The sequence below is a fragment of the Cavia porcellus genome, unplaced genomic scaffold, assembly GCF_034190915.1.
Source record: "Cavia porcellus strain 051 isolate PalLab524CR breed Dunkin Hartley unplaced genomic scaffold, mCavPor4.1 scaffold_16, whole genome shotgun sequence".
Lineage (NCBI taxonomy): Eukaryota > Metazoa > Chordata > Mammalia > Rodentia > Caviidae > Cavia > Cavia porcellus.
This window is the reverse complement of record NW_026947499.1, coordinates 69,581,668-69,607,393: the sequence shown is the minus strand read 5'-3', so window position 1 is coordinate 69,607,393 and position 25,726 is coordinate 69,581,668. Positions and strand designations below refer to the sequence as shown.

The following is a 25,726-nucleotide window of genomic DNA, read 5'->3' as shown; positions in this document are numbered from 1 at the left end:
TGCGTCAGGATAAATATATTGTTAATATTAAACTAAACATTAGGGGAAATAGTAATTTTTACCTGTTGTTCGTGCTGAAATATCCACATATGACCTTCCTAATATCAATTTAGAAACTGAGAAATTCCAACTAAACAGATATCATTCTCTACATAAATTGAGAGTCTTGGCTGAAGACCTGTGTTTCATCATTCTGTTTACAAAGTATAAAAATAAATTCTGTCAAAGTACCCTTCCTTTTGGTCATAAATTATTAAAAAATTAGGTGGATATTTAGAAGGCAAAGGCAATTATGTAAGATTATACATTAGTACTGTAAAGATTAGTACCTTGCATGTCATAATCATTTTCTCAGTAGAGTTTCAGGTGTTATTTTGTTAATATTGTTAAATATAAATTTTAATACATGTTATTTAAGGAAGTTGCACATGTCTTCAGCAAGCTCATTATTAAATTTGGTTTTTAACAAGAGTTATTTAATAACTTACTTTCCACACCATTACTTGCCATTTGACGGTTGCATTTGCATACTGTGCTAGCATTATTTTCTTCAACCAAATTCTCTCTACAATTTCAATTTAGTTTGCTTTCATACAACTAAATTTTTCTCTGATGAATTAAAATGCAATTTTGAACAGATGCTGCGCAATAGTCTACCATATTTTTCCACTTAATGCCCTTTGTTTAGGAAATTTTTCCAGAATTATTTCTGCATCTATTTGCTAAACCAATACTGAAAATTAAGTACATGGAGCCTAGAGGGAATTCAGTTGTGTCAGAATGCCTTAACACACTATTATTATAATGAGATAATATTATGGAATAATAAATTTATACGCCATAATATTCATTTAAATTTATAAGAATACAGAAGGTGTGTACACACTTGAACCTGGAGGACTATCATAACCAGCATTCTGTACTTGATCATTAATTGGAATCATTGATTCATTAATTAATTTTATTTAAAAGTATGTGTCACGTAAAATGCATTTAATTTTTACTTTGTTTCATTTACCTTATCTACAAAATATTCACATTATGTGACCCAAAAGTCACTTTGCTGGAAATGTGATCCTCAGCATGGTAGTGATGGTACAGTGGAACATGTAGGAGCTCAGCAAAAGACATTGCACCAAGGCATACATGTGCTCAGATGCAGATCCAGGCTGGCATCACAGAGCAGGATCAGCCTCACACAGTGATGAGCTGAGGTCGTCCACAAACTTGCTTTTCACACACACAACATTTCCCCTTCTGCTTTTTCACCAGGCTGTCACACAGCCAGGACACTCTCCCTGGGATAACTGTAACATGTGTTCCAACTCTTCAGTAATTAGAAATGTCAGCCAGATGAGCTTTTTCACTTCACTAGAAGTCTAATCTCACATAGTTAGTTAGAGGGTCACAAAGTATACTACTATACTGAATTATGAAGGAACATTATAATAAATATTATATCCATATTGTATAGTTTGGGACAGTTATGGAATTTTGTTAAGCCCTTTGATTAAAAAAGCAATTTCAATAGTAGATATTTGCATATATAAAGATGACATTCATGTGGAGAATTGGTACATGTCCCATATAAGCATTCAGAAGTATATGTGTTTTTTTCATCATTCCTATAGGACAGATATGATAAATCACTTCTAATTTAATGACCTTTATTCTTAAATTATATTAATTTTGACACTGAAAATCATTTTCCTTCACTATCTGTAACATTTCACATTAAATGTATAAAATGAGCATATGCCAATTTAATATATAGATTTTTATCACCACCATAAATTAATAAAATATCATTTATAATCATAAGAGAAATATTTTATCCTTTTTAGTCATCCACTGGATTTCCATCTCTAGAAGGGATATGCATATTGTAAGAAATTTAAATCTCAATATATATTTATTGTTTAATTAATTGAGCTAATTAAGTCTAATATATTGTTCTGTTTGGCATTAGTAAGGCAGCTGTTAAAAACATGAAGTTACATCGACATCTTAAAAGCCATGCTTTATTATTTTCTCAGTAGAGGCAAAGAAAACAAATATGTTCATTGACGTGACAAGAAAGATTGATTAAATTCATTACAATGAAATTTCTGGTCAGGTTTTCTGGTAGTACTATATTCTAAAATTATTTCTATAAGTGTTGAATTATCAATAATAAATTATCATGTGAAATAAAAATGAATGCATAACAATTTTTAAAAATTAGATGGAGGGTAAAAATATTGCTTATTACTGAACTTTCCAAAGTTATAATCTAATTATATTTAATTAATTAAGAATATTTTAGTTACAAATTGGGTACAATTGGTCTGAAACATTATTAATGTTAGAAGTAATTGTTAATTTTATTTAATATTGATATCTCTCACATCTAAAAGACAGCATTTTTTGTTTCTATAAAAAAAATACATGTTATATAGCCTCTCCCATCCAAGTACTAACCAGGCCTGACCCTGCTTAGCTTCCAAGATCAGATGACATTGGGCACGTTTCAGGGTGGTATGGCCATAGACATGTTATGTAGCTTCTTAAAGCAAATTATTAGGAATCACTTAGCATCTCAATTTATTTATATATTGTATAAATCTTGCAGTCTTTTCAGTCTGAATTACTACAAGAATAATTTTATGTAATGGTTCAGTTTCACATCCATTAATTTATACCTTATTATAATTACTTTATAGTGAAAACTTTAGCCTATTTGATATTTTTTATCACTGGTTATTTAGAAGAAATGATAAAATTTTACCTAAAATATAAAGCATGTCACTGAATCTTTAATAGACAAGCATTGTGAATTGAATAATTTCATCATTTTTTTTTCGTTGTTTTCTCTTTGTATCAGGAATCAAACTCGGTACCACAGACTAACCTGGAAGGCTTCCTGACACTAAGCCATACTTCGCACATTTCATCATGAGTCTTTGGAAAGCAACATCTCTCTTAATAAACTGAAATAAGAAACATGATCATTTATTATTTCTGAGATAGCTTCAATTGACATGGTTAAGGTTAAAGTTAAACTTGTTTCAGCCTTTGCTATGAATTACTGTCATGCTTTCTAAGGAATAATGGTATGAACTTCCATGAATACTGAGTGATGATATATGGACATCCTAGAGCAGTCACAATGATAATATTTAAATGTTTATTATTGCAGTAAAGGAAAATTTACTCCAACTTAAAAATACACAAATTCCTCAAACATTTAAATTTCCAGATGACTGCAAGTTGTAATTAATAAATGATGAATTATGCTATTATATGTGGCTCCATAAGCAAAATTTATTTGATCTAAAGTGCAAAAAACACATTTTAGAAAATCAGTAAAAATTAAACATATATCAGAAAATATTACAAATTTGAAAGAACAAATTTAATTCTTCTTATCCTCAAAGTATGTAATGAACATAAATTCTTAAAGATGTTACTTTCAGAACAATTACCTCAAATGATTAATTTTTGTATAAAAAATAATTGATTCATTACATGTTATAGATGTATGTGTGGGGATTATATATAAGGAATACATATAGACCATCTTGCCTTTAAATATGCATTTATCTGTCTTATTTAGAATAACTTATAAGAAGCCACTTTTTGACAAATACATTCCTCTTTAAAGATTTTAGACACATTATTAAACTGTTTTGGGAATGTGCCAGCATGCATTTTAGAGCTACAATTCTCCTCTATTTTGACAGCACACTCCTCCAAAACCTTTATCTCACTCAATTCAGTGACCTGACCCAGTTCATTCAGGCTCTTGATTCCCTTTTGTGATGCCTAAACGAGCCGTTCTCACTGTGTGCTATGCTATCCTTGATTCTTATTAGATATTTCTGTAAACACGCAGTTCTAATAAAGTCACTGTTCTTTTTCAGGTCCCAGATAATATCGTATCATTGAATTCGGTGTTTCTCTGTAGTACTTGCATGAATTCTAAATATAAATACACATAAACATGTCCCAGGGCTGGGAATTTACCCTGTCTGGAAAACACGAAGTTGAGTTCAATTCCTAATAATAATAATGATAATAATAATAATAAATAAAAATAAAATAAAATTGCCAAACCCATTTTTAGAATCCACATTGATGGTGACATGATTTTTCTTCTTGAAATTTTTCATATAATAAATTGCAATAAAGTATTTTCTAAATATTTAATAATTCTTACATTACTAAAAAATCTCACTCTTATCAACATAAATGAGTGCTTATAATGCATATATATATATATATATATGTATATGAAAAGAGGGAGTAAGAGGGATAAGAATTAAACATCTGTCTTGCTAGCATTTTATTCAGTTTTAGTTATATAGTTATTTTAAGGAAGATGGTTACGATTCAAGGAAATGTGGCTATATTTATCAGCTTTATATATTAAAGTTGTATTTGCCCTAGAAAGAAATTTAGCAGTTTACATTTATTTATTTATTGATACTGGAAAACCAACTAACATCCATTTGCATGTGCTACAGAGCTATATTTCTGACCTGCCTAAAGTTTACATTTTTAACTTTCTCTAGTTTTATATGAAATTATGCAATATCATGACTTCTTGATATTTGAGTATTTTACAGAATTGTTCATCATTATGCTGCTATTAGTGATTTCATTTCCAGTGCTCTATTCTAAGACCCTTTTCTTTAATCTAAAATAGCTTTGTAAGTCCTTTCAATCACTATTGTTTTTAACATTTATATCTGTTTTCCTAGGAGGTAATCATGTACTTTTTATATAATTTGCATAGAATTCAAATTGAATATTATTATTTCACAATTTAAATGTAATTTTTCATATAACATTCTGTAATTATTTTCTTAATGAATTTTTGAGGCAGAATTATATTTTGTCTCATGTCAGAAATTCAGGTCATAGTCATTTTTCTTGTTGGAGTTGACTGAAATAATATTCCAAGTTCAATTACTTTTAGGTTTTTTCAGTATATTTGGAGCATACATAAACTTGTTTTTTCTTTGCAAGTCAATTAGAGACTTTAATTAAGGCAGTAAGCCTATTATATATATATATATATATATATATATATATATATATATCTGTTTTGACTGGTCTCAAATCTTTTCTTAATTTTATTATTTTCAACTTGCATTTTTATCTGGTTTTAGGGGTCTTTGTTATAATTTTGTGGTTACAGTTCTGTTTCATCCTGTATAAGTAAAATGCAAACAAAACTGTCTCTCTTTGAGTATACAGTTTTCAAGATAAATTTGGTTTTTATTAATTTGTAAATTTTAAAGTCCAAGCTAATGGTCCAATAATTTATTAGAATAAGAAGTTGAGCTCTGTTTTTGGACATACAATAGATATATCAGTTGAACCTTATGTAAGACAAACAGACAAAAAGGAAATTAAAAATGTTCTCTAAAATATCAGGCAATAATAAAAAATGTCAAAGATATACACATAAAGCTAAAGGCAAAATATCTTTAATTAAATAAAAAAAACTTCATGGAGAGTTTTTGTAAAATACCAATTAAATGAATAAATAATATTATTATTAGTCTTCCCATATAAAATCTCAGTGTTACAAATATATCAGTTCCCACTGCGCTTCTTTAAAGATTTAATGAAACTCCATTAATAGACTCCTAGATTTCTGAGTGATACTTGAAAATCATTTGAAAACATTGGTATAAAGGCTTAGGGCCAGTTAAAGCTTGGAGATGCACTATAAAAGTAAAACATGAGATGAAATAGAAAAGGAAGGAAGGAAAGGCAGAAAGGAAGGAAAGGAAGGAAGGAAGGAAGGAAGAGAGAAAGAAAGAAAAAAAGAGAAGAAAGGAAGGAAGGAAGAAAGGAAGGGAGAGGAGGGAAGGGAAGGGGAAAAGGAACCCAGATGAAGGATGTGCTTCATTAAATAACTTACTGTTTTTATTTGAATTGGAATATTGTTGGTTCAAGATAGATATTTTGGCAAGTAAGACAAGAAAAACATGGGGTTTTGAAATAGAACAGTATATGCATATATATATATATATATATATATATATATATATATAATTTTCTACAACCTAATATGTATAAGAAAAGAGAGAGAGGAAAGTAGAGATGGAGAAACAGAAAGAAGGAAGAAAAGAAGGCAGAAGGAAGGAAGACTAGAAGGAGGGTGAAGGAGGGAGGAAGGAAGGACAGAAGGAAGCAGGGGAGTACAGGGCAGGGAAAGGAAGAGAAGATAAGAAGGAGGGTGGGTATAAGGGAAGAACAGGGAAGCGAATGCAGGTAGCTTGGACGGAGTCGCCTGAGGACAGAGAGGAGACAAGAACGTGCAGTTTGGCTCACTCTTTTCCCGCTTGGTTCCATTCACTTGACTTCCTTTTTTTTCAGGCTGGGGTTTCAAACCACACCCACCCAGTTCCACTCACCCCTGCCTACTCTGCAGGTACTAGGACCTTCTCTTCCTCAACGTAATTATTTAAAACAGCCTATTGTTTAGTTACACAAAAATAGTCAACTGATAATACTGAAAATATAAGCAAATAACTCAAGTAACATGGTTAGCAGCATTTATAAAGATATTTTATATAATTTTATGCACGTTGGATTCAACTTCTAGTTCTGGTGCTATGGAACAACTACTGTAAAAATAGATAGCAAGAGTGGATGCATTCATCCAGTATTTTAACTCCATCTTATATCAATCATCTCAAATGCCTGAAAGTTTCCTTGCTAGTATCAGGTCCTGACCTAGACCCTGAACGGAGGAGGTTTATGGCAGAGGTTTAAATAAAATAAGACAGATTGTACAGTTTTAGGGCTCCAGGAATTTAAAATCCCTTTAGTTGAGCTCGAAACTCTGAGGGCTAAGACCAAGACTTCTCTGGATCAGCCCACTTTTATTAGGACCAAGCACAAAAGGCAGGGAAACTGAGGACAGTGCAAGAAATAAGCAGGATCTTAGGAGTCATTTCAAAGATGTATCCAAGCAGTAAATTATGCAATTTTGGAGAACTCTTCTACCTCCAGGATAACATTTATGGTAGGAGAGCAATGGCAGGAGTGAGGTTCCTTCAGCTGCAGTCTCTATGTACCTAATTACTGTTGAAGTCAAGTCTCCACAAGTGTGGCCTTCTCTTGCCCTCTGAGGTATCTCTGGTCTCACAGGCCACTACAGGCCTCAGCCAGGGCCAGTGATAAACAGAGATTCAATTGCTACAAATCAGCTCCCATCGCCAGCAAGGAGCCTAGGCCTAGGACAGACTCAAAGAGAAACATAGAAAGTCAATTAGTAAAATTTAAATCCTGCTCAGAGTCAATGCATAGTGGTCTCCAACAGCTAGCACAAAGAGAACACATCTTTTAAAGTACATTATGTATTTTGGCTTGCAGTGATTTGATGGAAAAAAGATTTCTAAAATTACAATATTATTAATTCTCTTCACCTGAGCATCAATTCTATTTGCTTGACATAGGACACTGAAAATACTCTGAAGATATGGGAATGAGAAGAGAGAAGTAATTTTGTAAGAGACAAAATATAGTAATATTGCCACTTCTAAAATGCACTGTAAGATTTCTAATCCATGATCTGTATGATCTCTGTAATCACCTCTCTTTGGGTATTATTGGGACATTTGAGTATAGCATTGTTTCACTTTCTAATCAATTGACTTTAATAGATCAAAAGGAAAATTATTCAGTGTCATCTTAAATTAATCACCTGCTAACTTTAACAGGCAACAGTCAAAGAAAAAATCAGAGAAATTCAATAGAGGGGTAAATCTTTCTCAGAGGGTGGAAGAACCAAACTGCCATTTTGCAGAAAAGATAAGAAGGCATGGAGAGTTATGCCTACTTCTAGAACATAAAGCCTAAGGATTACAACTGCAAGAATCTAAATTATCACAACAACCATAGAATTCAGTGAGAGGCTCTGAGTCTCAAAGCAGACCACAAATTCATTCTAACACCATGGTTTTACAAATCCAAGGAGGTCATCTAATCAGCACCTGAACTCTTAATCATAGAAATTCTAATACACAAAGCAACACAGAGTTGCTTAAATTATTGAAATTGTTCTATTTTGATATACAAAAAGTAATGGACTGCAACATAACACAAATTACTCAAGTAGGCTAAATCTGTACTTCATAGTTCAAATCTCTGTGGCATGCAAAAGACAATAAAATAATACTTGAGAGAATATAGACTTTTTATTATAAATATATTCACACTATTATTATAACAACTTATTTAAAGGAAATCTATGTCAGATATATGTTTAACAGTATCATTTCTAAAGTACTCACAGGTTCATCTATCTCTTTGTCTATCTGTATATTTAACTAGTTGTGTAATTTATTATCAATCAGAGGCACTTTGTTTTACTATCTATATAAGCAAGTGCTTGCACTGAGGAGAAATCTTGATGAAGGTTGTAAGTTCTGCTCTATTGAAGTGAGATAGAAATCAGAAAGCTACAATTTAAGACATAATATAACTCTTAAAAGCTATGCAGTCCCATGAATATTGTAAGATAGATAAATACAAGTAAGTTATGAAGACGATTGAAAATTTAAAAAAAAGGCATTTGAATGTAAAAACATCAAAAAGATTTTCCTAAAGAAGTATTCTACTCATTTTAGAATATTTATGAATTAGTCTACTATTCTCTTACAGAAAAAGTTCATGACTCTTTTCTGATCATTATACATTCCATTTCAAGCAAATTTGCTGCAAAGTAGCATTTCATATGAACAAACACATGGATGAAAGTCATGAAAGAAGCAAAAGGAACATTAGTATTGATAATATCATTAAAACTGCTTATAAAGTGGCATAAAATGTTATATAGACTAAAGGATAATAAATTAGTGACAGGCCTATAAAATAAACTAATTATATTTTAATACATTTTCACTAATTCAGATATTATTATGTTGTATAAATTCACATGAATTGTAACGGAAAAAGTGATATTTTATCAATTCTCATTAACAACAATAATAGTGGTTATAATCATAATAATAATTAAAACTATTCTCTTACCTTCAGAATTTTGAGAAATATTCATGCATCCAGTCTTTTGAAAGATGAGAATACCTTTTAGGTAGGATGGAAAAGAAAAATGATAGAAGAAATATTTTAAAAAATCGTAGAACTCTGAAGCATTATCTGGTTTTGGAGTCCTTATGGTGTTTTTGTCAACAAGAGTGATTCTTGTTGCAGACACATTATCAATAAGCATACATGTAGAAGTAAGATCATCATATTGATGAAATATAGTCAGAAAGGTCATGGGAGAGAAGGAAGGACTGCAGGGAGTACAAGATGTACAGTTGAGTGCCTCAAGTCAGGGAAGTTGGTAGACAGTAAGGGAGAATGTGAGATTTGAGGCAAAAACTCAACATCTCATCAAGTAAGTGCAACGAGGTGACCAAAGGAAAAAGAGAAATAAGCCTATATTGATTGAATATTAAGTTGACATATTGAAATATAAAACTACCAAAGTGGACAAAAGCATGCAAAATTAAATCACATATATAGTGTGAAGTAGAGGATTATGAAGAAATGTTATTAGATCTAGACATGCCCTTTTTAATAGTTATATTGTATGTTCCAAGAGCAGTAATTGCAAAGAAGTTGGTGAAGAAAGCCAAGATGAAATCAGTTCAAAAATACCATTACACAAAAGAAACTAACTAGTACTTTTTGGATTACTACAAAGAGATTAATTGGATGATAATGTTTGCAGGCTACCTGAACAGAAAGGAAAAGGTTTTTTTAGAACTATAGAGGAATAAATAGAATTGAAAAATTGTAAGAAAATGAAAAAAAACCCAATACACATATTTCTAAAGACATATGTCCAATTAAAATTTTAAAGTTCCGTATGACAAAAGTACCTCATGAAAAAGACTTTTATATACCTTATCAGGGAAATTAATAATAGCATTCATAACCTGTCAAAAATTCATTTCAATCAGCAGATTGCACTTTACCAAGACACACATAGAGCTAAGAGACATAATCTAGTAAAACAAATATGTCCATCTTGATAATTAAATGTGCACAGAAATGTTTCAATCACAAATATCCAGAGTACAGACACATACAATCTCATGCATTTATTTCCTCAATGAACAATGAAACTTTCTCTTTACAAAAATGCGTATTTTTCTTTTTTTCCCTAATATGAGACAATGACCCAATCATCAATCTCTAATTCTCACAGCAATGTTAATTCTTCTAACTATCGGAATCATTGGCCCATAGGCTTATTATTATCTTTAAGACTAACTCGTAATTTTAAGTTCAATAACACAGAAACACACAGGCAAACATGCATTCTTAGAGAATAGGCAGGTAGTCTTATTTAGTAAAGATATGTACATAGCTGCTGCCAAGGAATCAGATATACATGGCTCACAGATTACATCTCCCTGTGATCATTTTTAATTCTTGTCATTTCATTGTACTAACATATCATGCTATATCCTTTTTCTGTCCATACAGCATTCAGAAATTAAAGAATATTATCCAAGTTGAGAAAGTCAATCCCCTATTCCTGAAGAACAGATTTTGCTGATTTACTGTAGTTTTCCATTAACTTTGTTATTGTCATTCACAGGAGGAAGGGTTAGCAAATGCAGTCCATATTTTCTTTGTTTTCACAAAATGTCACTATTTACATACTTTGGGACCTATTCTTTTCTAATTCATGTCACAACATTCACTTTGAGAACCTGCTGAGGATGTGAATTCAAATTACATTGTAATTCTGCAGGCACACTATCAAATCTTGAATATAATTTTCAGCTGCCTTATCTCGAGAATAGATAAGTGATGTGAAAATATTGTAGAAAATCTGTGGTTCCCTGATCTTGCCCTTAGCTGAGTTTACAACACTCAGATGTTGATTCTTTCACTGAAAACAATCCACTGAGGTTAGAAACTCTTAACTCAACAAGAGATGTCACACTTTTTATGAATCATGCATGTCACAGATTCTGCCAAAGGCTGCTTTTCCCAGACAAATCATGGGAACGCAGTATTACCCAGAGCTCATTGAAATTGCTGAAGCTTCTGGTAATAATGTGTGATAGAAAACACAAACAAATGAAAACAATCCTCCACACTCGGTAGGAGCTGCACAGTATGTTGTGGTAGCTGTGAGAAGAGCCAGGTGTGTTTGAGTGCTGGCTGAGTGAGTTGCGAAGGAGCCTCTGTGGATGCTGGTGCACCGTGCAGGCTCAGAAGAAGGCTCCACACAAGCACGCTCCTTTTTGTTAATGATCCACCTGAACACCTGAGAAGCACAACTTGCTGCATAAGCAATGCCTCAGTAAAAAAGAAGGAACTTCAAGCAAATGTAATATTCATTAAAAACTAAGTATAAATAAAGCACTTCAATTTATTTACAATTCAAAATATCCTTCAGTTGTTAAATTATTGAAAAGTTTACAGATAGATCATTTTACTATTTTTCTTTTATATTAGTGGTTTCCAGTTTTTTACAATGTACTTCTAAATTTATTGATTATGTTATAGATAAATAAGTAAACCAGACCATAATGTTAACCAATTCTGTTCTCTATAGTTAATAATGTTATATAATAATGCAATGCATTATAGATCTATTAACATTAATATACAAAGTAAATAATAGAAATTATGTTATAAATGTATTGGAAACAATATTCCCTAGGAAAAATAACTTATATATATTTTGTAATTACTCTCATTAATTGCAATTTTTTTATATTTATGAGCTTCAGTGTCAACTCAAAGTAATTTAACCATTTTTGTTATACTATGTGTATGTGTGTTTCAACTTGCATACCATATTGTCAAAGTTATATTTCTAAAAAAGTACTTGTGTTGAGAATTTAAAAATATCAACACAGCAATTAAAAGACAGCTCAATTAAAATATGCTGAAGACCTAAACAGACTTTATTTTAACACAGATAAACTAATGATGCATAAACAAATGGAAAAATGCATGACATTATTAGTCATTAAGAAATTTATAAGAAAATCACAGTGAGATTTGAAAAAAGTTAATAATATCTAGTAATGAAATGATATGTGGAAATCCAAAGTCCCAGACACTGATGGTGGGGGCAGAAAATACTTCCTGAAAGTTCCACAAGCGAGTGAGACTTTGAGTTACTTTGTGGCCCAACAGGTCCATTTTTTATATTTACTTATTCTGTCTTTGGAGAGTCTTCCAAATTCTCTTATATATTTTAACTGAAGGAGCTGCAATTTATCTCCATCTTCATTAAATTCACACATTTCTCTCACTTCCTTTATCATACTGAGAGCACCCTTCTATTGGAACTTCTGCTCTTTGTTGCAAGTGGACTGTTCTCAGATTATTCCTAAAGTTTTTGAATAGCAGATTCTTTGATATTTGCCCATAGGGTAATACCCATACACTTCAATGTTGATTTTCAAAAACAAGTTTCACATGCTTACCTAATAAACACATCTTGAGTTTTCATGTCATTTGGTCAATCTTTGTCATTTTAAACATCAATTCTTTAATATGCAGGTTTAATATGAGGATGAAAGCAAGTTTTCTAATGCCCCATTGTAACTCAAATTGACTCAATCAATTGAAGTTACAAAGTGTATTCAGAGTAATTATGTAATTACTAATGTGCAGTTTGATATACTATCTACCAGCACAGTATTGAAAGAGAAAGGTTGTTTGGGAGTTTCTTTCTTGATGAGAACTTACCTTTTGTACTAAGAAAATGAGTATTTGAAAACTCAGGTAAAATTCATTGTCATTCAAGAAAATGGTTAGGTCAGAAGAAAGTTTGAGAAGAGACCCTCACTCTACTTACTATTTTAGAACTTTTGTACATGCATTTTATAATCTGAATATTTCAAAAGGTATCATACCTCTTACAGAATTTTTAGTGCTGTGTCAGACAGAGAATATTGTAACTTCACTCTTTCCCCCTAAGGGTTCCCAATACTGACATCTAAAATGCTATTTAAGAAGAAAATAAGACAGAAGAGGAAACTCAAAATCTAATGTCAAGTATTAAATCCCGTGCTGAGACTGTAAGTGCATGTATGTTGTAACACAGTATTGCTGATATCCTCCACTCTAGTAGGAGTCGGGATTTTCTTGACTAAGAGAAAAATTGTTCAATTGCCAGTTACCTCATGGAAAAATCAGCTTGCTGCTCACTTTCTGAGAAGCTAAATCGATTTCTTCTTTCTTTCAGACACTAAGATTTCCATTCAGCTTTAAAATTACACAGTCAGACCCCATATTTTTAGTGATAGCACTTCTAGTTCATTATCCTTCCTTTCCGACCTTGTTCATTATAACCAACAGTGTAAATCCTCACCTCTCCCAAACCGCGAGTTTGACCAACACCAGTGACACTGCATCCAAAGTCACAGATACTTAATGTGTTAAAGTCTATTCCCCAACCGGAGAGAACAACATACAAAAGCACTTACTGTGAAATAGTCCACTTTTATTGACTATGAAGAACATAATAATTTTATAGATGAAATATATCTGTTAAACAAACAAACAAAAAAGACCAAAAATACTTACAAAAGGGCCAGGCTTGATGTCATACACCTATAATTTCAGTAGACCAGAGGCTAAGGCAGGAGGATCACTGCGAGTTCAAGATCATCCTGAACTACGAAATGAGATCCTGTCTTATAAACAGAAAATGTCTACAAAGGCCCTGAGTTACAATTGGCTTAGCATTTCCTAACAGGAAACATGCATATTTGAAGGAGGTTAAGTTTAGTGATGAGACTGAATAAATTATGGCAACTGAAGAAATGGTTATATGCTCATACATCCAAAGATCATGCCATGCTTAACATATTTCATATCACTGTGATTAATAGATTTAAGGATTGAAAATTGTTAGGTAGATAAAGAAGGTGGATGAATAATGAAAATATTATCAAAAAATAAAGCATGATAATTCTTACCTTTCTATAACTCAGTAAGTTGAATAATTTTTCTAAAATCAATAGAAAACTTCTGTCCTGCTTGTTAGCTATGTATTTTGAGAAACTCCATTTCTGTGCACTTGTATCTTATTTTGTTGAAAGGGTAATCAAAATTTCAAGAACATTTTAAGTACATTTTATGTTATGCATTTCATTTAAAATTTTAATTTAGTTTACATCTGTATTTTTTTTTATTTTAAGGTCTCTAAGAGTTTTCTTTCTTTAAATTTTATGTGACTATTTGATGGAAAATAATCCTGCTTACATTTCACCAGTCTAATTTTTCTTGCATTTTTCTGAAATGTGGCTTTTAAAAAAATGTAATATTTTACCAGTCTTGTTTACTTGTGATGATCACCAATTTTGTGCACTTTTGCCCGCATGTTTTGCCTTTTATAAATTAAAGCGGCTTTGAAATGAGTTATTCTTGGTTCAGTGAACACATATATACTATTTGAAACTGAAGATGCAATCACAGAGCCAATAAAGCACCAGTGGATGAAGCATAATGCACATTATTTTTCCATGATAATGTTTGGGATAGAAATGCTCATATTCTCTACTTTTCCATTTGATAGAAATAGGTAGAATTGGGGAAACATAAAAATAATTGGAAATGTGCTTTGTTATTGACCTACAGTGAAATTAGTTTAGAAATTCTGTTTAAGAGTTACAAGGCTTAATGTACTTTATAAAATATTTGCAATTAAATGGTTCATACATCAATTGAAATATGTTAATAAAACTTTAAACATTTGCAGTTTGATACAATTAGTTTAATATAATTTAGTTAATCCATATTTTGAAACTACCTCAATCAAACAATTTAAGGAAAATGTTGAAAAAATGGAGACATAATTTTTGAAATATATGAGACATTTATACTTAAATAACATTTAAATGTTAGCTTTCTTGCAAATATTTTAAAGAAAGATAAAAGGAAAAGAAAAAATTTTGAATTCATCTAATCCTATGAACACTGAAATATTATTTTTAAGTGCATATACTAATACATAACTCATTCCATATTATATTAATTTTTTGATGCCATGAATGCATACAAAACAAAAAATCAGATAATATACAAATATTTCAATGAAATTTTAATAAAATGATGATCTTTACTAAAACTGACTTTTCTGTTTGTTTTTGAGCCAAAGATTTGCTATGTAGCTCAGGCTGGTCTTGAACTCACTACTTAGCCAAGGCAGACTTTGAATGTGTAGTGATCTCTTTCCATCCACCAAGTTCTAGGATAATAAACACACACCACCACACATACCGAAACTGAAATTATTCATGAAGTTGATAATTTTATAAGTACCCCAAATAGCCATTTAAATATATTTATCAGCACTTGAAAATTAATTATACTTGTGTGTGAACTAACTTAAAAACACACATGGAAACAAAAATAACTGAAATATTTTCTTAGTGCAAACTTTCCATAAAACAAGCTAGGGAAAAGAGCTAATGTATAAATAATTCTTGTGGAAAGTATCAGATTATTAAATAAAATATTAAAGCAAGATAATGACTCATTTTAAATATCTAGAGAAGACAGTCTTTATAACATTATTATTTCTGTGCATATTTAAATTGTTTAGTTTCTATGAATTTTGACATTTACCTGTGAAACCAACATATTCACAAAGAGTTTTCCAGAAAATTTTCTTCTATGACTTTTTACAAGCCCTTTCACCACCTTTCCTATCACTAATCTGGCTTCCTTTAATGTGGTCTGCATTAATTTTCTTGAATTCCATATTTACACAATTATCTAATATAGTATCTCCCTGGAAGAAAAAAAAAAAAAAAACAAAAACAAACTACCAGAGCTTATCACCTTCCTATCCTAACGCTCACAGAAGTTCTTCTGCGAGCAAAAGGAGCTAAGGTCTGAAGTTCATTCCTCCTCTATTTATAGGTTAAAAACTTTACCAGAGCTGAAATACTGTATCCTAATTATCCTGACACCATTGTGCTCATAGGCTGTCATTGATATGACAGGTCAGTTGAGAAAAACAGAGGTGGCCCAGAGGCTATGGCTGTCTCCTACTCTACAGTAGGACGCCTTTTCTCTAACCCTAGTTCTTTTAACAATAGTGGCACATAATGTTTTAACCAGGAAGAAAGGCAGGATTTGAGCAACTGACTAAATTTCCCTAAATGGACTGATTTCATCAGGAATAGAGATCAGGAAAGTTACAGGGTATGGACGAGAGGGGAAGGCAGGTAGCCTTATGAGAGCAGAAAGTGCAAAACTAGAAGTTAAAGTGAACACCCGAGGACAGTCCTTCTGAGGTGGAAACAAGCTCAGAGACCATTCCCCATTATTAAACTCAATGGGCTCTCCATCAGGATTGAGAGCTAATTAATTGATTATGTAGAACTGAGGGCCAAATCCATGGCCTTGGGTGGTATGGGAGGCAAATATTTTATCACTGAACTACCTCTCCAACACCCTGGAGGGTTTTTTTTGTTTGTTTGTTTTTTGTTTTTAATTTCTGATATCAGGGTGCAAGCAGAGGGACTCCTGCATGCTAGACATGTACTCTATCTTTGAGCTTTGTACCTAAACTTCTTTAATTCTGAGACCTGTGCTTGCTAAATTATCCATGCAAGTTTTCAATTTGTACTTTTTGCCTCAGTTTCCTAAATATGGAAGATTTTTATACTATATTTATTATAATTAAAATCAATTGATCAGCATTTTAAGTTCTTACTACTAGGAATAAACTAGGAAAACTTGAATGCAGTTAAATTTTAGAAAACATATGGTCAGAAGAAAAGAAATGTAGATTGCTTCTCACCTTCCTCTTTGAACTGATTTCTAAAAACATATAATAGTAATTAAGGATTCCTCTGAAGATATACATTATTCAGCTACCAAAGTTTGGATGCAGAAGAAAATATGAAAAAAGTAAGGGGAAGCTTTCTTTAAGTACCAGAAAAAGTTTATTATCTTTATTTTTTAATTGTATATCAGCTCAAAAGTACATCAAATAAATATATATTTGAAAAGAAAATTTCAGTCATGAAAATATAATCAGCAAAACTGTGCAAAATAAATACACTGTGGAATGGGAAGATGTACCAGAAAGAGTGATGGACAGGCTGGCACAGCTATTGTCAAGGCGGAAATTTACATGAAATGAAAATCTACACCAAAGGCCCATGTTCTTTTGCAGTTAAGACTGTTTTCATTGATACAGCTTTTTACAGCTATACCTATACTTGTAAGAGTGCTTTTGAAGTAGTGTATTATGATGCAAAAAATGGTTTTGTTCTTCTGATTTAGTAGATAATTATTGAATGGGTAAAAGTGAAATATGTAATAAAATAGTTGGACATGTCCATTTAGACCTATGCAATAGCTTTAAGTATATGTGCATTGATTTTTTTCCAGCAAATGAATACAATTATATTAATAAATTATAAATATTTAGCTACTTATCCAACATTGCATTTAGGTGGTTTTAATCCAATCATATTTTCATAGATGTCATCTTCCCTGGTACATGACTTCTTTAATAATATAACAATATTTTACATATTAAAAATTCTCTGGAAAAATATTATGAACAAAACTTGTAACTTACGATTTCCACATAAGAAATCGACTTATTTTCCACATAAGAAAAGAAAAATCTTTATAGAAGAGTATAATGATCAACTCAAAGTCACCAGCAAACGGAACTTCAAGACTAAAGGCATTAGATTATTCTTTCCACCTCTGGAGCCCTTTTAATTTTCTTTACCGCTTTGGCCTTTGTGAAATGCGTCACAAATAAAACATTTAATTTCAGTAGTTCACGCCAACGCCCAGTTAGTCAATATTCAGAATAAAATATTAATTACAACAAAAGGTGCATGTGTTCCATCCTTTGTTTTATTGTACTGACTTAGAGAAAAAAAAAAAAAACAGCAGTAGATATAGGAATTCTAATAAAAGATGGCTTATTTCTATATTTGAAGTAGACGTGCTTTACTGATCCTAATCATAGCATGAAAACATTCTTTGTGACAAGAGAAAAAGTTGTCATGTCGATAGCTTAGGCAGTTTGAAATGAGATTAAAATGTATCTTGTCACGGTAAGATGTACGCTTGATTGCAAATGCTTATTTGAATACACGTTCTAGTAACCCCCCTACTTGTGCTATCAGCATGAGAAAAAGAATAAAAATTATTTTAACACAATCCTCCCCAAAACACTCACATAAGAAAATGCAACTAAAAACTGTTATTCAATGTCCATGTGTGAAATGATGAGCCATTTATTGAATATGTTGTGTAAACGATGGAGGAGAGATCTCGGTTATCCTCTTTAATCTTCAACAATGTCACCCAAGAGGGTTCCAGCTTGGTATCCATGGACTTCTCCTCCTCCTTCAAGCCCATGTGAGGAGACAGCGAAAGGTGATGTGCTTTAAACTGGACCCTGGGTGATATGTAAGTTACAGGTTTGCGAAGTGATATTCAAAATGGACTATGGAAATTCAATGAGTCATATCCTCTCAAAAAGGTGAGGTAAAGTACTATCAAAACCTCAGCAGAAGTAGTTTGCAGTTGGGTTAAGGTTGTTTAGTATTTTAAAACTACTTGATGAAAAAAAAATATTACTTGTATTTTCCAAGAAGTCTGAACCCTAAACTGTTACTTTGATGCCTTTATTCATGGATTCAAATCAATAAAAATAAAATGTTATATTACATTATTAATAATAGTGAATCAAATCTTAAAGTGTTTAATTTTTTTTAATTAAAAAACTATTTTAGATCTGGTGCTCAACAAAGAAGCATTTTTATATTTCTCATAAATATTTAAAGGAAGTAATTGCTTGACAGTTATTTCACCAAATCTTAATAACATTATTTAACGTAACACAGGATTCAAGGAGGATTCATTCTCGGTTTTTTGTTCTTTGTTTTGTTCTGGTTTTTTGGTTGCATTATGAAACAAAACGGAATAGCTTAGGAGAAGCTTGATGAGCAGAATCTTTGCCAGTACTTCAGGCTTCATTTGTTAAAATAATGTAAAATGCGTCGTAGTTCATGCAGACTCACTCGGTATCATTAGCAATGTCACCATTAACTTTATGCTGATGGAGAGAAAATAAAATATTAAATGCATACTGTCAAGAGAATCATCTTCAGGGAAACATCGCTCAATTTCTGGAGTACTATGATCTAGTCCTAAAATAACCCCTAAAATTCTTACGCGCATGAAACTCAGCCGGCTCACGGGAACTACACTTAGCAGTGGATTCCACATTTTTCAGCTCAGGAGCTAAGGGCGCGGTGAGCAGGAGGAGGCCAGTGGGAGGCTGAGAGATGATGGGGAGCTGTGCTCCTGCGTTCTTAGGCTTAACAGCTCCGCGTCCCCTGTTCTTCCCCCAGCCTCCCTCTGCCTTGGTGCCTGCTAGCCACGCATGAACTGAAACTATAAGCATAATGTAAATGTCACTTAAGCTGCAGAAGATGAGAATTTTACTGCAACATGAAAATGACGAGCTTCTGCCTGTTTCACCAAATCCGTTACATCCGAAACAGTTTAGTCCTTTTGAGTTTAGAGCTTTTAATTTTTTGATGATAATGACGATTACTTTTAACTAAAAACCAATTTTTGTGTTCGTATTAGGTTTTGTATCCTGGACTTGTTTTGGAAATTCGTTCTGCACTCTTTATGTGTGCAGTATTTCAAATGTAGAATGACTGACACTACAAACAGGTATTAGATGACTGTGATTGGCAGAGTTTATAGTGGGAAATAGGTAGAAATACAACAAAACAGTATAATGAATAAAACATTACTAAAGGAGATTGCATCACTTTAGGCTCATAGCTTTGAAATAAATGCATACCTTAAATGCAAAACGTTAACTAAAAGATACAAACAAATCAAAAGGTAGAATTAAATAAATTCAAACCTTGATCCAAATTGCAATGGTTATTTCAGCTTCTCTCTCGTCTCTTCTCTCTCTCTCTCTCTCTCTCTCTCTCTCTCTCTCTCTCTCTCTCTATCTCCCTCAGAAATACAGAGAGCTCTTTTGACAGTGGATTATACTTTATAATATTTTTGAATAATACTAACTCTACATACTGGCAGAGTGAAGAAACATACGAGAATTCTGTCTTTGAGCATGTGGTGTGCCCTGCCCCTTTAAAAGCCAGCACCTTGGTTCCACACGGGGAAAGCAATGTGCAGATTCAAGAGTGCCAGCCAGGGCCACCTCAAGCAGGTAAAACAGAGAGCAAGTAAATTAGAATGCCAGCATTCCTGCATTAGATTGCCTTTATTTCTTCATTCACATCTTCCTGGTTTTCTGCAAATCTTTGACTCTGCAAAATCTTGAATCTTACGCCCCCTTGGCCTGCTTCTGGGAAGTGAAGTTTCCCAAACCACTGCTTTGCTAATGCAGCCCTGATGTTTGGATTCTTTTATTTGAATGCTTTAAATTTTTTGTTCATATTTAATGTTACTTGTGATGTAACTTTTTATACATTGTTAAGTCATTTACCAATGCAATTGTTAGCGTTCCTTTTCTGATCATAACTTCAAACTTTGATTTTTTTTTTTTTAAACACTATAAACGCTTACAAAGGTAAATTTCTGGAGGAACTTTTTGACTCTGAAACATGAATAAAGTGTCTCATACTACGATTACTCAGATGAAAATTGTAAATGTGCAAGATATTTTAAATAAATGAAAGGAAGACAAGCTTTAAAGGTAGAGTTTTTGTGAAAATAATCAACTGAAATAGGTTATTTTCTAACGTGAAACACATATCTATTTTAATGTTCTTTAATGTCATGTAAGCGTGAGGATAGAGCTTGTGGTATTAACAGTTCCAGAAACTTGACTAAAATGGACAATGATCAAGTAAAATGCTTTATACTCTAGATTTTTAAATTACGAACAAAAATTCTCATTGTCAGTTGTTACTCTAGTTCCCTCCATGGTGCTGCTTTTCTGTACAGAGCACATTCGCTTATTTAATTATAGGTTTAAAAATTAACATTTCTAATTCAGAGTTCAATTTTTACAGTTAAAAACAATTCCAGGTTTTATTTCTTTTTAAAACTCTCTTTTCAGTTCTCAAATCTGTAAATTTAGAAAATATTCATGATTGAATTTGAGTGAGGCCTTTAAAAATCTGAATTTCCTTAAACATTAATTGGATGTTTAACTGATTTGATTAATTTACAATTAATTTGCATTTACAAATTACCATATTTGACTTCATTTTTAAGAACCATATTTATCAAAAAATTCTAAATGAAACATTTTAAATCTAATTTTTATGAATATAATGGTTCTTAGTATTTAATGCATCTGTCAATAGTATATATGATCATAGAGGCATAATTTAAAATTTGAAGTAATTATTCCATAATTTATTTTAAATGTATTTCAAACGTTAGTTGTTCCAGAATGCCAATATTACATTTTCACTAAAAATTAAAATATACATATTATTTTAAATTTCAAAATATTAAACTATAAATTGGATATACATTAGTAACTGAATGTTATTTCAAATGTTGGTAAATTTAACAAATTATCGCCCGGAGAAATCATTGCCCTTTTACTTACTATTATATGAACCAATCAGACATATACGTTGTGTCACATGAAGCAGAGAAGATTTAAAATTATTTTTTAAAATTTCTACTCATCAGGGGGTCCAATTTTAGGAACTTTCTGTCATAAATTCTCTAGAACAAAGTATGGTATTTTTCTTTTATCTAAATATTCCTTGTAGCTTTTTAAGAACAGTGTATTTAACTTTTATAATAGTTTGGATTTGTGGTTCTGTTGTTGTTGTTGAAGATGCTTTAAGTTTTTCTCATCTATCTTTAGGGGTCCTTTAAGGGCAGTACATGTTATCCTACATGGGTATGCACAGATGTAATTATTCTCACTGGATCTTCCTTGACATTTTATGAATACTTGTTAGAACTGAACCATTTTATTCAAGTGACATTTGGCCGATCTGTGCCAAGCACAAGGCCATCCTTTAATCTATATTTACTGCTTTTCCAAGCATACATTTGAATCCATCTACAATTGAAACTGTGATGCTATAGAAAACCTTGTTTCTGTACCTGAGTAATTACAACTGGAGATGCACCTCGGTGGTTGTCTCACTTGTCTAGCATGCATGAAACCCTAGGTTTAAGCCTCGGTACTACAAAAAATTAACATTTGTACAGAAAAATCATTATGTTCTTTTATACTCCATTGTATGCCAGTCACAACACTATTGAAGGATTCAAAAACTTTTTTAAAAATTATGAACAAAATTTTATTTTCAAGAAATGGAGGCACTGTTAAGAACTGAAAACTTACTTTTATGAATGACAATATAATTTTGTTGTTATTTTATATAATATATTCAGATTTGTCAGAAGATTAAATTCAGAATAAAAATATTACAATATATAAAATACTCTCATTTATAGATCACACTAGGATATGGAGTATCTTAAAATATTCAATTTGTAGATCATACTAGAATATGAAATATAATAAAGATACTCAGTTAGTGGTAAATGGGTTCCTATGTTGCCATTTCATTTTCAGAATAAATCAACAAGTGTACCATCATATAGAATGAAAGACAAATACTGACAGAAAAATTACTTCTTTCAGAGTCTTGTGAATTTCAATTCTATGAGAAATACAGTGACTCAAATGACAATGTGATGTATCCTAGGAGTGTTTGGATTATGATAGGTACTAACATTATTTCTTGGCTGTTCAAAATAATAATGGAAAATAGCAATTCTGAGATCACACAGCACCAACGGGGAAACTAACAATTTTTAATACAGATTTTCCAACTTTCAGGATTGTCATATATCCATATTCTCTACAAGAAAAATTCAAATGATGAGAGTGTTATGGTATGAAAATGGCTACATTTAAAGAATCTAGACAATTAATATGGAGACTGTAACATAGGTATCAGTCAAAGAATGGGAGAAAGGTGGCTATTTAGAAATCCAGTGGAAAATGATTGCATGTATTTTAAGGGTAAGTATGTGAGCTGAGGCCCAGATTCAAAGTTGTCAATACAGAAGATTTACCAATGATTATGAACTATTTTAAAACGTGTATTTGTGTGAATTAATGTGCATGTGCACGTATATGTATAATATTACACATTTTGCTGAATTTGGATATAATTACTTCAGTAGTGAATCTATAGGATGATGTTAGATTATTCATGATACTCTAACTATATTATGAAAGTGTAGGCTGATAATATATAACATATTAAATGCATTATGAACTGATATTTTTAATGTTAAGAGCTTTGGAGAAAAATACTGATATAAAAATCTTTGTATATTCTTAGAAAATAATGCTGTTATGTTTCATCATATGATAATCTCTAAAATACACAAAAACACTTTTATTCCTTAATGTGGGAATTTTATTTAGGCACTTAAAAACAAAATGACCTAGAATATATTGCCTTATTTAAGCATTTGTAATTTATTGATTGCTGAGTATATTTGCAGTTTAGAGTTGAATATGTATTCTTAATAGACATAATGCTACTTCCTAACAACTAGACATTGTATACTGAAATCAAAAAGAAAACATAAATTAACTTTGCAATACCAGAGCTAGATTGAAAAGCAGTCAGTTTTGTATAGATATTTTAGAGTAAATATTGTGGGTTAGATAAATGAGTATGGATCTATAATATCATATACATATAGCACATATAACTCTCTAACGTAAACAGTGACTATTTTCAATAATCTTAAAAATAGGTATTATTACTGTTAAAAGCACCAATTGCTTGGTGTAGGTAAATTTAAGAAGGTATTGACAAAAAAAAATTACTGTCAAAAAATATCAGTTAGTAAATGATCAAGTAATTATCTATCATGTGCACTTAGACATACATATATGGAACAGAATAGTTTGTGTTGTCATTGTCTGTTCAAGTTTCATGCTTTGATTTTGTAAACTGAACAACCACTTCTAAGATAAAAATATATATCAACTAGTGATGATTTCTTAATGTTATTTTTTGAAATTCTGTATCACCCTTTTGTTTTATTTTTTAAATTAAAATAAAAAATAAGTAAAATATTATCTTCACTATGCAAAAATAAAATACCAGCTGAGTGGGTACATAATATTGAGATTTACAGTATTTTCTTGTTAGTTGTAGCTCTGAAGATAGGGAAAAGCACTAGTGACCACCTCAGCCTCGTGAACTGCTCAAGCAATGCAGGTGTGAAGTGTATTCCTGATACATTGGGTACTTAAGATTTTAGATATTATTTAAACTTTACATTACAAAACAGAATGAATAAGGTAAATTCAGTGGAAATATAAATATATGTCCACAGAAACATTTTTTTAATATATACTCTTAACAAAATCATTTAAATGTTTTGTCAGTTCTACCCTGCTTTCAAAGGAAATAGGCGATTAGATATTTTTACATGGAGAGTTATAGCCTCAAGAGGGGAAGAAATTTCAGTATAATTCCTGCAGTTAAAATGAAAAAAAGTATACGGAAGAAGTTTTTAAACTTCAGAAGCCAACTCTTTTGTCTATTATGATGTCTAGTAGATATAAAACACATGCATGTTGTACAGTGTGGTGTTTTCATATATATGCACATTATGAAGTTACTGCTCCCATCAGGCTAACATCTTGCATTACATACATAGTGCTTATGATCTTGCTTACTAATTAGTGTGCAAAAGATGAATGATCACTATTATTGTAATTCATCTACTTGTTTTTGTTTTCTTGAATATATATTTACTGATTCATTTACTTTGAGACAGGGTCTTGCTCTGTAGTTGAGGCTCCACTGAACTTACTACATAGCGCAGGTTGGCCTTGAACTCGTGATATTTCTCTTGCCTCAGCCTCCTAAGGGCTGGGATTATTATTTCAAATATGTTACTAAATATTAAAGAAGGAATTTGAGGGGAGAGAGTGGTGAGAATTCAACCACACTACTCTCTGGAAAAAACGAGGATAGACATGAATGGGAAATTAAAATTATAAGTAAAAGCCTACTAAAACATACCCGGTCTGTTTTCCTTAACAGGCTGATAGCAGCAAGTGCGTTGGTCCATGGCACATACTAGGTAAAATGAAGTTGTGGGAAACAACCAATGTTTGTACCAGTGGGAAAATGAACCAAAAATGTGACAATATCTTATCGCACCAGCTGGTAATATATGAACACAATTTTAAAAAGGAAGAATTTTTAATTAACAATTGTCATCAACATTTCTGGTCCAGTTATCCTACCAGAATATGTAATATATCTATGATCAATTAAATTGGAAAAGAAAAGACCATGTGTCTAGAGCTTTGGTTCATAAGGGATTTGACAATCAGGTGCAAATAAAATGTAACTCTACTAATTGTAGTGATCCTGTTTATCATTTTCCTTATAAAGAGAAATTGTACAGCTCCAGAGACTTAAACCAAGAGAGCTTTGTAATTTATTTAAAAAGATAAGTTTTAAAGGTTCTATGTCATCTCAGAATCCAATTCTATGTTTTGGAGAATATATATATATATATATATATATATATATATATATATATAGTTTTAAATTTTTTAAATTGAAATATACTACATCCATTTCATATCAAACTTAACACTACTAATAAAACTAATTTTAGACTAAAACTATATGACATATTTGAAAAAAATTGTTTTTCTGATGTGTCAATAATGATA

The 25,726-nt window shown here is 31.5% G+C and overlaps 1 long non-coding RNA gene across 1 annotated transcript in view; it reads right to left on the bottom strand.

The window, feature by feature from the left end:
• Positions 1–20,243, bottom strand: part of LOC134470813 (uncharacterized) — a 48,555-nt gene extending 28,312 nt beyond the window's left edge. The window contains exon 1 of the long non-coding RNA XR_010039975.1: positions 19,919–20,243. This is a non-coding gene — a long non-coding RNA (uncharacterized LOC134470813). The remainder of the gene's footprint in view (positions 1–19,918) is intronic.
• Between the last annotated feature and the right edge of the window lie 5,483 nt (positions 20,244–25,726).